Source organism: Lygodium microphyllum, chromosome 27 (assembly GCF_053477565.2).
Source record: "Lygodium microphyllum isolate KBCC chromosome 27, Lygodium_microphyllum_v1.1.10, whole genome shotgun sequence".
NCBI classification, from domain to species: Eukaryota; Viridiplantae; Streptophyta; class Polypodiopsida; order Schizaeales; family Lygodiaceae; genus Lygodium; species Lygodium microphyllum.
In genome coordinates, this window is record NC_141161.1 from 26,416,789 (window position 1) to 26,427,789 (window position 11,001).

Genomic DNA, 11,001 nt, shown 5'->3' on the forward strand with positions numbered 1-11,001 from the left:
GTATAAAGATGTTGCTCACTTTGTGGAAACATGTACGACATGTCAAATGTATTCAACTGTGAGACATCGGGATGGATTGCAACCCACGTAACCATTGTCTCTTCATTTTAAGTGGGTGGTGGATTTGGTCACAATGCCTATAGGTCTTTAGCAAATGAGGTATCTTGTGCTTGCCCATGAAGACTTGACTAATTAAGTGGAAGGGAGAGCTCTATGTACTAAGACGACAAATGCCATATGTACTTTTCTCTTAGAAGATATCTTTTGTCGATATGGATGTGTGGGAAAAATTATAGCAGATAGGGGTGAGCTGGATGCAGATGAAGCTCATGATTTCTTTGCACGGTTGGGGATAAAGCTTGCTTTAACTTCAGCCTATAACCCTGAAGGAAATGGAAAAAGTGAAAGAGGTCATCCACCTATTGTGAAGGCATTGGCAAAAGCATGTCGAGAGAAGGTAAAAGAGTGGCTACGATTGCTTCCTTATGCTTTGTGGGCTGACAGAACAACTCATAGTGTTGTTACAGGATATATGCCTGGAGAGTTGATGTATGGTCAAAAACCTATCATGCCGATAGAAGAGATGACAGTCACATGGAGTGTGTTACCTTGGGAGGAGGAGTTGAATTGAGAGGAGTTGTTGGCCTTACGCATTAGACAGTTGGAAAGAAAGTCAGAAGACATAGAGGCAGCAACTACAAAGTTAAGGGTAGCAAGGATACAGAACAAGAAATGGTTTGACAAAAGACATAGACTGAGACTAAGAACCATACAAGATGGGGATTGGTTATTGGTTTATGATAGCAATTTAGATAACCAGCATAGTGCCATGCGTAAAGTTTCCAAAAGATGGTTTGGACCCTATGTGGTAAGACATGTGTTTGATAATGCTACTTATGCATTAAATGAGCTAGATGGGACAGCCATAAAACTTCCGGTAGTAGGGAAAAGAATCAAATTATTCAAAAGGCGGGAATCTACTGCCTATGAGTTGCTAGAATTGGAAGAAAATAGTGGCCATGATACAGGGGCTAGCCAGGAACATATGGAAGATGAAGAAGTAAAGGATATGGTTGCAGAGGATGAGGAGGACTCAGAATTCGGTGACAACTAGGATTTTGGCACATATCGGAGGATGTGCAGGCTCAGAGGGGGTGGATGTCATGATGTTATGAGGACACAGTGTGAAAAAGTATGGAATGCATCATCATCCGACTTCTCTATTGATCTAGAGAGTCAATGTGATCTGAGCCATTAGTACAAGTGTGAATTGCATGGATTATCCAAAAATACTAGATTTTTGGATAATTTTAGTCTATTTTTTATATTATTTATTGTAAAAATTTAAAAAAATTAGAAAAAGCTTCTAGATTAGGATGGCATGCAAAAAGCTAGTTGCTTTTTTAGCCAAATAGGATATTTTTCATAAAAAAGACAGATTGACAAAATCGCGCGCGTCGCGATCGCTGTAAATAGGCTGAAAACTACAGATTGAACTGAAGGAAGAAGAAGGAGTGATTTGGGAGATCCGTGATCAGGTGGTGTCCTGGGGTTTTACCCCCCTTTCAGAGCCAATGGAGCCATCAGATTTGGGTTCCGGACAGCAGAGAAAGAGCGGATTCTTTTGATCCACGTTTTTTGTCTACGAAGGAGCTCCAGGAGAACTAATGCCTGGAGATTGCTTCTGAGTAGTGCAAAGATTCCAGGTTCTTTCAATACATATTGATTCAATTCATTGTGATTTGTTTTTATTGTGTTTACCACTTGGGTATTCTCTATATTCTCTTCCATCTCCTATCTCTACTTCCTTCTAATTTTGATCCCCATTGGATTCGACCTTTCGACAAAAACCCCCCTGTAGAAACAATTCATTTTTCTGACTTGCAAGAGCTTGATGTTCTGCAAGATCCAACTGCTCAAATTGACTTTCAAATTCTCTTAACAATTTTGTAGCCACAAGACCCTTATTGGGTTGTATAACCCACTCTGAAAAGTCTTGCACGTAATCAAACTGGGATCCTCAACGTAAAGTTCTTCTGTGAGTGTCTTCTTGAAGGCTACCCAGTCTACATCCTGCAAGTATAATTCAGTAATCCATGCTTTCAGTTCATGAATAGTAACACGTATAAAATACCAGCTCCTTGCAGATTGAGCCACTCCAAAGAATTCCATCTTCTGAGCATAGGTATGTACATATGTAGATACATTCCTGCCATTGAATAACTTCACCTCACGCTCAACTGCTTGCAAAGCATTCATCACAACACTTTCTGTTTGAGCTGAAGCTTGCATTACCTGTTGTTATTGTTGTACCTGCATAAGCATATTCATATTTTGCACCAACTGTGGCAAAACATCACTGAAGATTGTATTCGAAGACTCTCCCATCTTGTCTTTCCTTCTTCTGTGTGACGACCTTTCACGTCGGGTTCACCAATGTCGGAGGGGTTTTTGTCGAAAGGTTGAATCCACCGGGGATCAAAAGTAGAAGGAAGTAGAGATAGGAGATGGAAGAGAATATAGAGAATACCCAAGTGGTAAACACGACAAAAACAAATCACAATGAATTGAATCAATATGTATTGAAAGAACCTGGAATATTTGCACTACTCAGAAGCAATCTCCAGGCATTAGTTCTCCTGGAGCTCCTTTGTAGACAAAAAACGTGGATCAAAAAAATCCGCTCTTTCTCTGCTGTCTAGAACCCAAATTTGATGGCTCCGTTGGCTCCAAAAGGGGGGTAAAACCGCAGGACACCTGCTCATGGATCTCCCAGATCACTCCTTCTTTCTTCAGTTCAATCTGTAGTTTTCAGCCTGTTTACAGCGATCATGGGCGCGCGATTTCGTCAATCTGTCTTTTTTATGAAAAATGTCCTATTTGGTTGAAAAAGTAACTAGCTTTTTGCATGCCATCCTAATCTAGAAGCATTTTCTAGCTTTTTCGAATTTTTACAATAAATAATATCAAAAATAGACTAAAATTTTCCAAAAATCTAGTCTTTTTGGATAATCCATGCAACTCACACTAGTACTAATGGCTCAGATCACATTAACTCTCTAGATCAATAGAGAAGTCAGATGATGATGCATTCTATACTTTTTCACACTGTGTCCTCATAACATCACGATAACATGTCCTGTGCTGATGGCAGAGACCCATCCCATGGGTGCATAGGAAAACAGAAATGTACCTAACTCCAATGGTCGTAATGTCCCTCAATCCTCACCTCTCGATAATTGATTGAAGAAACACCAGTCAAACTCAGCCCACCCTCTGTCTCACGCACTATTGAAAGATACAGAGGGCAGCCCATTCTTGAAACCCATTGATGTAATCCTCACTATCACTTGTGCAAAGCTTGAATGCCTTGTATGCTTTTGATGGTGCAACTGTGCATCCCACCTAGTGCCAGCATATAATGCAAGAAGGAAGGCTAGGGAGCCTTATGGTGCAGTGCATGGGAACAGATCGTGCTTTGTGCATTGAAAGGCCCAACCCATGCGTGCAACACTCCATTCACACATTACACATCTCATTTGATTTGAAGGGAAACACTGGTCACTCACCCCACCCTCTATCTCATGCTCACTGATAGATATAGAGGGCACCCCATACTCACATCTCCATCCTGTTAGGATGAGAGCTCACATCACTCAAGGGGTTGGTGATGAAGATCATGTTGGTTGTTGTTGCCATCAAGATCTTGAAGATGAGGCGTACCCAAGGAGGCAGCCTACAAATCTCATGCTTCAATGATTGGTAAGAAAGATCATCTATTAAGAAGGGCAGACGCACTGATATTGCAGAGACAGCGCACCAAGGGAGGTGGCTTCAAATGACGTGCTAAAAAGGTTCTGCTGGTGAATTAGCTATCCTCAACTGTGGGGTGTTATCACCTTTTCCACAGTCAGCTTCCCACCCAAGGGTGTTGCCACTTTTTCTTGGAACGAGGCCTGTTATGATAGGGAATTTCTTTCTTTTCTTCAATAACAGTTTTATTTTTTTTTCTTTTTCTTTTTTCTGTTTTCTTTCTCTCTTTTTTTGTTAAGAAAGAGAATGGTAGAAATACTATATGTCAAGACCAACCTCACCATCGTTGTTTGATCAGATGAGAAGAGAACAAGGTCGGGCTGAGATGTATCTGCTAGGGGTTAGCAGAATGAGACCGCCTCATGAGGAGAATCATAAGGGCTATCAGAAGCACGACAAGAAGGACAGTGCGACGCCCAAAAGGGGGAGGGTAGGTCGATTGTGATTGTCAAGATCCCTAGGGAGGGAAATACTTCTTCAAACAATAGCCATTGATCAGGAAAGGATCATCAGAGGCATCAACGGTCTGCATCTGAACAGAGCCATTAGGATTGACAGCAAGTACCTTGTATGGGCCTATCTACCATTGTTGAAGCTTGCCAAGAAACTTGCCAAATCTCGAATCATAGGCTAAGACAATATCATCTCCTTTGAACTCCTTGTGCTTGATGAAACTATCATGATAGGCCTTGCATCACGCTTGAGTGGTTTCCATACATTGTAGTGCCATCCTCCATATCTCATCCAAGCATTCCAAGTGCAGGAGGCGGCATTGCAGTGACTCATCATCTCCCAAGAGTTCTTTAACTGCCACTTGCAAAGAGGGAAATTCTAGTTCAACAGGGAAGACGGCTTCTGTACCATACACTAGCTGGAAAGGGGTTTGTCTTGTAGCTGCCTTATGGGAGGTTCTATATGCCCAGAGGGCCTCTGTAAGTCGATCGTCCCAGTTGCGACGATGTGCGGAAATTGTTCTTGTCAGGATCTAGCAAAGGATGTGATTTGGTGACTTCAACTTGGTTGTTGGCTCTGGGGTAATAGGGAGTGGACTTACGATGACGGATTTTATACAGCTCCGTCAGCTCCTCCATGATTTTGTTAAGGAAATGAGTACCTCTGTCACTTACCAGCTCAAGGGGACTGCCAAAACGAGTGATAATATTTTCATACATGAATAGAGCTATGATGTTACCATCGTCCCGCTTCAGAGCTTTAGCTTCACACCACTTTGTGACATAATCCGTACATACTAAGATGTATCTGTTCTACTTCCATCTGGTGGGTGGATCAATGGGACCCACAAAATCAATCCTCCACTCCTCGAACGGATTTAGGGGGAGAATGGGTTGCAGTGGCATGGCACTTGTTTTGGTGGGTCTCCCCATTCACTGTGACAAGCATCACATCTCTTACAGTAGTCATATGCATCCTTGTGGAGGGTCGGCCCCACCAGTATCCTACTAACAGAGCCTTCTTGGCTGTCGCCTCCCTGCAAAGTGTCCACCATATGGTTTGTCATGGCATGCTTTCAATACTATGCCGATTTCATCCCCTGCAACACATCTTCACAGCACTTCATCTTTGCCTCTCTTGTACAGTGCACTGCCTAGCAAGGTGTAGGGGGCTGATTCTAACAGAAGCTTCTACTTCTCATGGCTTGAGATGCCAGGAGGATACTATTGAGTGGCCAGGAGGTTGGCTATATCTGCATACCAGGGATTAATTATTTCAACTAGAAACAAGGAAGCATCAGAAAGATCAAGATCATCGTGTTCCTCTTCTTCTATTTGAGGGATCCGGGATAGATGATCAGCTAGGATGTGGGAATGGCTAGGCTTATTGACCACTTCAAAATTGAACTCCTAGAATAGGAGCAACCATCTCATCAATCGTCCTTTAACATCTGCTTTGTTCATCAGGAAGGACAAGGCTTCATGATCCACGTAGAACTTAAAATGCGTTGACAGTAGATAGTGTCGAAACTTCTCCAGTGCAAACACCATTGCCAAGCACTCAAGCTCTGTCACTGTATAGTTCCGTTTCGTATCAGTGACCTTTCAGCTTGCATAATAAATTAACACAATATTAGTGAGTTTGGAAATCTCCCAATTCCCATTTTTTGAATACTAAAAAGGTGGCACTTGGATAACATGCCCATAAGTTTCTCAAAACCATATGATGTGACCTATCATTGGAAAGCACTTGAAAAATGGAATCTATTGAGCTATAAAGCGCTCGATTTGGAGTTATAGTGTTCAAGTTATGAAAATTTCAAATATTTGACCATGTGTTCCAAACTTATGGGAAATTTCCATATTCCCTAATATGGTGTTAATTGGTTGATCTAATTTAGAGGGGCCCTTTTGACATAGGACAGCACCTAGCCCTTCAACTGATACATCTGTGTGCACATGGAACTCCTTCGTCCAATCAAGAGATTGTAAGATAGGTGTAGGTGCTTTGATAAGGCATTCTTTTAAGGTATTAAAGGCTTCTTCACAGTCATCAGTCCAAAGAAAATCAGCATCTTTCCTTAGGAGCCTGTGCAGAGGGGCTGCCTTAATTGCAAAATGTGCAATAAATCTTCTGTAGTGGCCCACATGGCCAAGAAATCCTCTCAATTGCTTGAGGTTTGCTGGTGTTGTTAAGCCGACAAACTTTTCAATATTTGTCAGGTCTATTGCAATCCCTTGTGCCGATATAATATGGCCCAAAAGAACTCCTGATGTCGAGGTTGAGAGAAATCCCATACTCTCGACATCTGTCAAAACATTGCTCTAGGTGTCCCCAATGCTCACGAATTAAGCTATAGACACAAAAGTCATCAAGATACACCTCAATGAAATCATCCAAATGATTTTGGAAAGCAGCCATCATTACTTGTTGGAAGGTGGCAGGAGCATTACAGAGCCCAAATGGCATCACTCTATAGGCATAGGTCCCCCATTCTGTGGTGAAGGTTGTTTTGGATTGGTCCTCTTCTGCAATTTGGACTTGGTTATATCCACTGAATCCATCCAAGAGGGAATACAGCTCATGGCCTGCCACTGTGTCCAACACTTGGTCTATAAAAGGGATAGGGAAGTTATCCTTCTTCGTCTTTGAATTGAGCTTTCGAAAGTCTACACATATTCGAAGTTTCCCATTCTTCTTAGGTACTATCACAATGGGCGAAACCCATTCACTATTAGCCACAAGATAAATGAACTCGGCTTCAAGAAGTTTCAATAATTCAGTCTTCACCAGAGCAGAATAATTAGGATTCATACACCTTTGTCTTTGCCTTATAGATAGGTAGTACAAACAAGTCTTCCATATAGTGTTGATAAGCAACATGAGTCATGCTACTCTTCATGAAGTGTATCCACATAGAAATCTTCTTGCTTGTCATTGACATGACCAGAAATCAGTACCCACAACTTGAGAATAACCAACAATGAGTTGATCTTTGTATGTGTCAAAGGACACAAGCAATGGCATTGTAGTATCAAAAGATACTAGTTTGAAGTTTGATGTTTGTCGCTTGAGTTTAACTTGATGATCTTCAAAAAATCTTCACAACTTTCCTTTCTTATTGATTTGAGTGAGGAATCTTGTTGAGTTTAAGTGTGATAACAGATCATAGTGCTAGTAAGTTTCTTGGACTGAGAGGAATAAAGAAATGATAACAATTATGAGCTTTTGGTGCTTGTGGCTATGGAGGACAAGGTCTTCTGACAAACAAGCGACTGATCTTTTGTTTATAGCAACGTGTACAAGCGATCATTGTGGAAGATCTCTACTGGGTAGAAGGATTATGAGGTGAGCTTCCAAAATCCCTAAGATCGCAAAGAGTACCACATTGCATAGAGGGAGATCTAGCTGTACGAACAAAAGAGGTGCAAAAACAAGTAGCAACGTCCAATTTTTGAAATGATGTATTGAATGATTACCAATGTTTAATTGTGACGTAGTAGGAAGTTGCGGCTGAAGTGATGAAGAGATCCTCAGAAGACATCGTGAGCTGAAATGGCCTCTATGAAGAGATCCAAGGGCTCAAAGGAGGTAGGGTGCACTGGCTATGGCTGCCACAAGCTTTGTTGACTGAGGATGAAGTTGAATTATGAAGTCATACATTGATCATGAGCTGTCCAGGGATGAAGAGGAGCTGAAGGAGCAGAGAGGAGATCTGAGACATGCTAAGCCATGCTCAGTTGGGCTCTGATACCATGTCAAAGATGCGAATCTAGAGCATGGCTATGGTGGCTTGTAGGCATAGACTAAACTCATGATGACATTGACCAAGGAGGACTGAAGACCAACTATTACACAAGTGAATTAGGTTCCAAGATGGAAGCTTGGACTCATGAAGGCATTCTTGTGTAAGGACACAATAACACAGATACTTGACAAAAAGAGACAAGTACTATTGCATTATCATATTGTGTGAAAGTGATTGTCAAGTATATCATTTTATAGAGTAGCTTGGTAGCACTTTATATCCACTGTGCCTATGGGTGTGCCTATGGGATCTGTCTCTCTTCCTAGAATAAACTGCACCTTCCTAGCCTAGCTGTTCCATACAAAGGGGCATACACAGGGTGTGATTGGCAGATTCTCAACAATGGCAGCTATGGTGGCTCATAGAGCAACACTAGATTCATGAGAACTTAGACATTACAAGAATCAAGACTTGACTGGAAGTACAAACACAAGAAAATCAAGTACACTAAGCTATGCATCCATATAACAAACTTTTCCTTTCTCTATTTGTTTTAAAATTGCATGCAATAGCAATACCACCCCAGAAGCTACTCTAAGGGAAAGGGCCCACATTGCAACTCCTCTTTGCCTTGCTATTGACCTAATATTGCTCCTCTTGCTCCATACAGGCATGTCACACAAGCATGGGTAGATAGCGGTAGGTACAAAGGGTCGAGGAGGGCATGATCATTATGGACAACATGAGGAGTTGAGACTTGCAGATGGTCCCAGCCAACAGTGTTGTCTTCTGTACAAACTGCCCCAACCTTCTAGGTCCCAACAAAAAAATCATGAGATAATACAAAGGGTCTGTCTTTTCCATTTTCTCTTTTTAAAACACCTTCAGTTGTTGCCATGTGAAAATAATACCCATACGCATTATGAACATTGTGGTGTTCCATACCACCTGGATGCAGAGAGTCCGGAGGCATGGTTGCCTGAAATGAATAATGCCAACCTCGAGTGAACTATGATGCTTAACTAGTGTAAGCCCAAATTATTTTACTATACTAGTTCTAAAATTGAAGAAGGAAAAAAAACACAAAAAACGCTACCTTCATTTACTTTTTCATAGTTTGTAGTTCATAAGAGCTGATACCTCATGGCCATTGAAAGCAAATGGCTCATTCATGTCATTCCAAATACACAATGAAGGAGTGGACCCACCATCACCCTTCATAGTCGTCATAAGAAAACTTTCCAACCCACCAACTCCGTATCTCTGGACTTAGCATATCAAGATAGGATGATGAACCTAACCAACACCAACCATCATAGTCCCTAACCATGAACATCCTTCACATGGTATCCCTTGGAAAGCAGTGTCTTTGTGTAATGCAAACGTGTCCTCTCTTTATGTGGGGATCCAATCATTAACATATGTTGGACCTTTTACGTAAGCTTCTCCTACATCACAAATATTTGTCTTATGTGAAGTAGCACTTGCCATCTATGTCCACCTAGTCTGATGATATCTTGTGGCAAAAGATTGAGGCATTGTAGGTAATCTTTTTATTGTAGTGTACTAGTGCAATAAATATTTTGGTTTTGTACCTATGAAAGAAGGCATCCACAATACCACCTTCACTAATCTAGGGTGTATCGATTTCACCTAAAACATCTGGATCCCTTTTATCCAACCTTGAGTTAACACATCTATCAGCATTTCTAGAGAGTTCAACCGGAAAAAGCTAGTGCTTCTACTTGCACTTGAGATTGCATGAATGGAATAGGTCCATATGGTCCAAATGGAGACTCCTCAATGCACTCAAACACATCAAGGTTAAACAGACAGTAACGCTCAGAGACAATGTCTAGGGGACTGCACGTTGGCTTTGAATTAGGAATGCCATATACATGTTCTGCCCCATGGAAAGACACATCAAAGGTGATAGATTGAAGACCACGAGGTCTCAAGTATGTGCATGCATGACAATGCTCCTCCCATTCTTCCCATTCTTTCTTCTCTCTCAACTGCTCAAAATGGAATAGTCTTTGCTATTGAAAGACAATAGATGCGACTCACCATCCTAGATGTAGACAATGGTCGACATGAATCTTGATCTTGGACCCCATATAAAAAACAAAAATCCCCTCCTTTCCTAACAATCTCTCAAGCTGTAATTTTTTATTGTTTAGAGTGTCTTCAAGCTTCGAACCATGCATGTTTGCTAGCATCAACGATGGTAGGTTCACGATACTCATTGATCTTGAGTTGCACAATGCCATCAAAGTAGACAAGAAAATTGAGGATTAAGGAGTTTGAGGTCTTGCCATTAGTGACATGGATAAGGAGTAGCTTACACCCATCCATCTACAAGGACCACATTAGATGCTTGATAATTGGACTGACCCACCTATGGGCTTGAGCTTTCTTGTAGAAGGAGGTTTAATTGTAGTTCCTCTCTATGCCAGGTATGGACATGGCTTGCCCATACAATGAGGAGGAGTACGAGAGGGAACAAGATATGGGTTGTCGAAAATTTGGTGCCTTCAAAGTCTTCCATTTGAACTTGATCTCTATTGCCCAATCTTCCTATTCTTCTTCTCCTCCTCCTTCACAATCCATGCCCCAATGGTTCTAAGTGTGATTCTCTCTATACCAAAACCCAAGGGCTTGTTTGCACGTGAGAATCATACTAGCATTGGCTTTGTTAGCATGAAAACATTCAGGAGTTGGAATTTGAAGTTCAAGTTCAAGTTAATATCACTAGGGTAAAGGGGTCAATAGTAGAATAGTTAAGCTAATGGAAGATGCTTTCATCAACTGATAGGAAATTTATTGACCTTTTTCTCTTGATCAATTCCCGACATCAAGGGGAAACACAAAAATAAATTTCTACCTGCATGATGGACATGCGTGATGTCTGTGGTGAGATTGAAACAAAATCACATTCCAAATAACAAAACAAGGTCTTGAACCCAAAATCACATGCAATGGATGTA

At 41.3% G+C, this 11,001-nt stretch overlaps 1 pseudogene; it reads right to left on the minus strand.

Moving 5' to 3' along the window:
* Nucleotides 1–9,505: 9,505 nt before the first annotated feature.
* LOC148012156 (putative glucan 1,3-alpha-glucosidase pseudogene) lies at nt 9,506–10,109 on the minus strand (annotated as a pseudogene).
* Between the last annotated feature and the right edge of the window lie 892 nt (nt 10,110–11,001).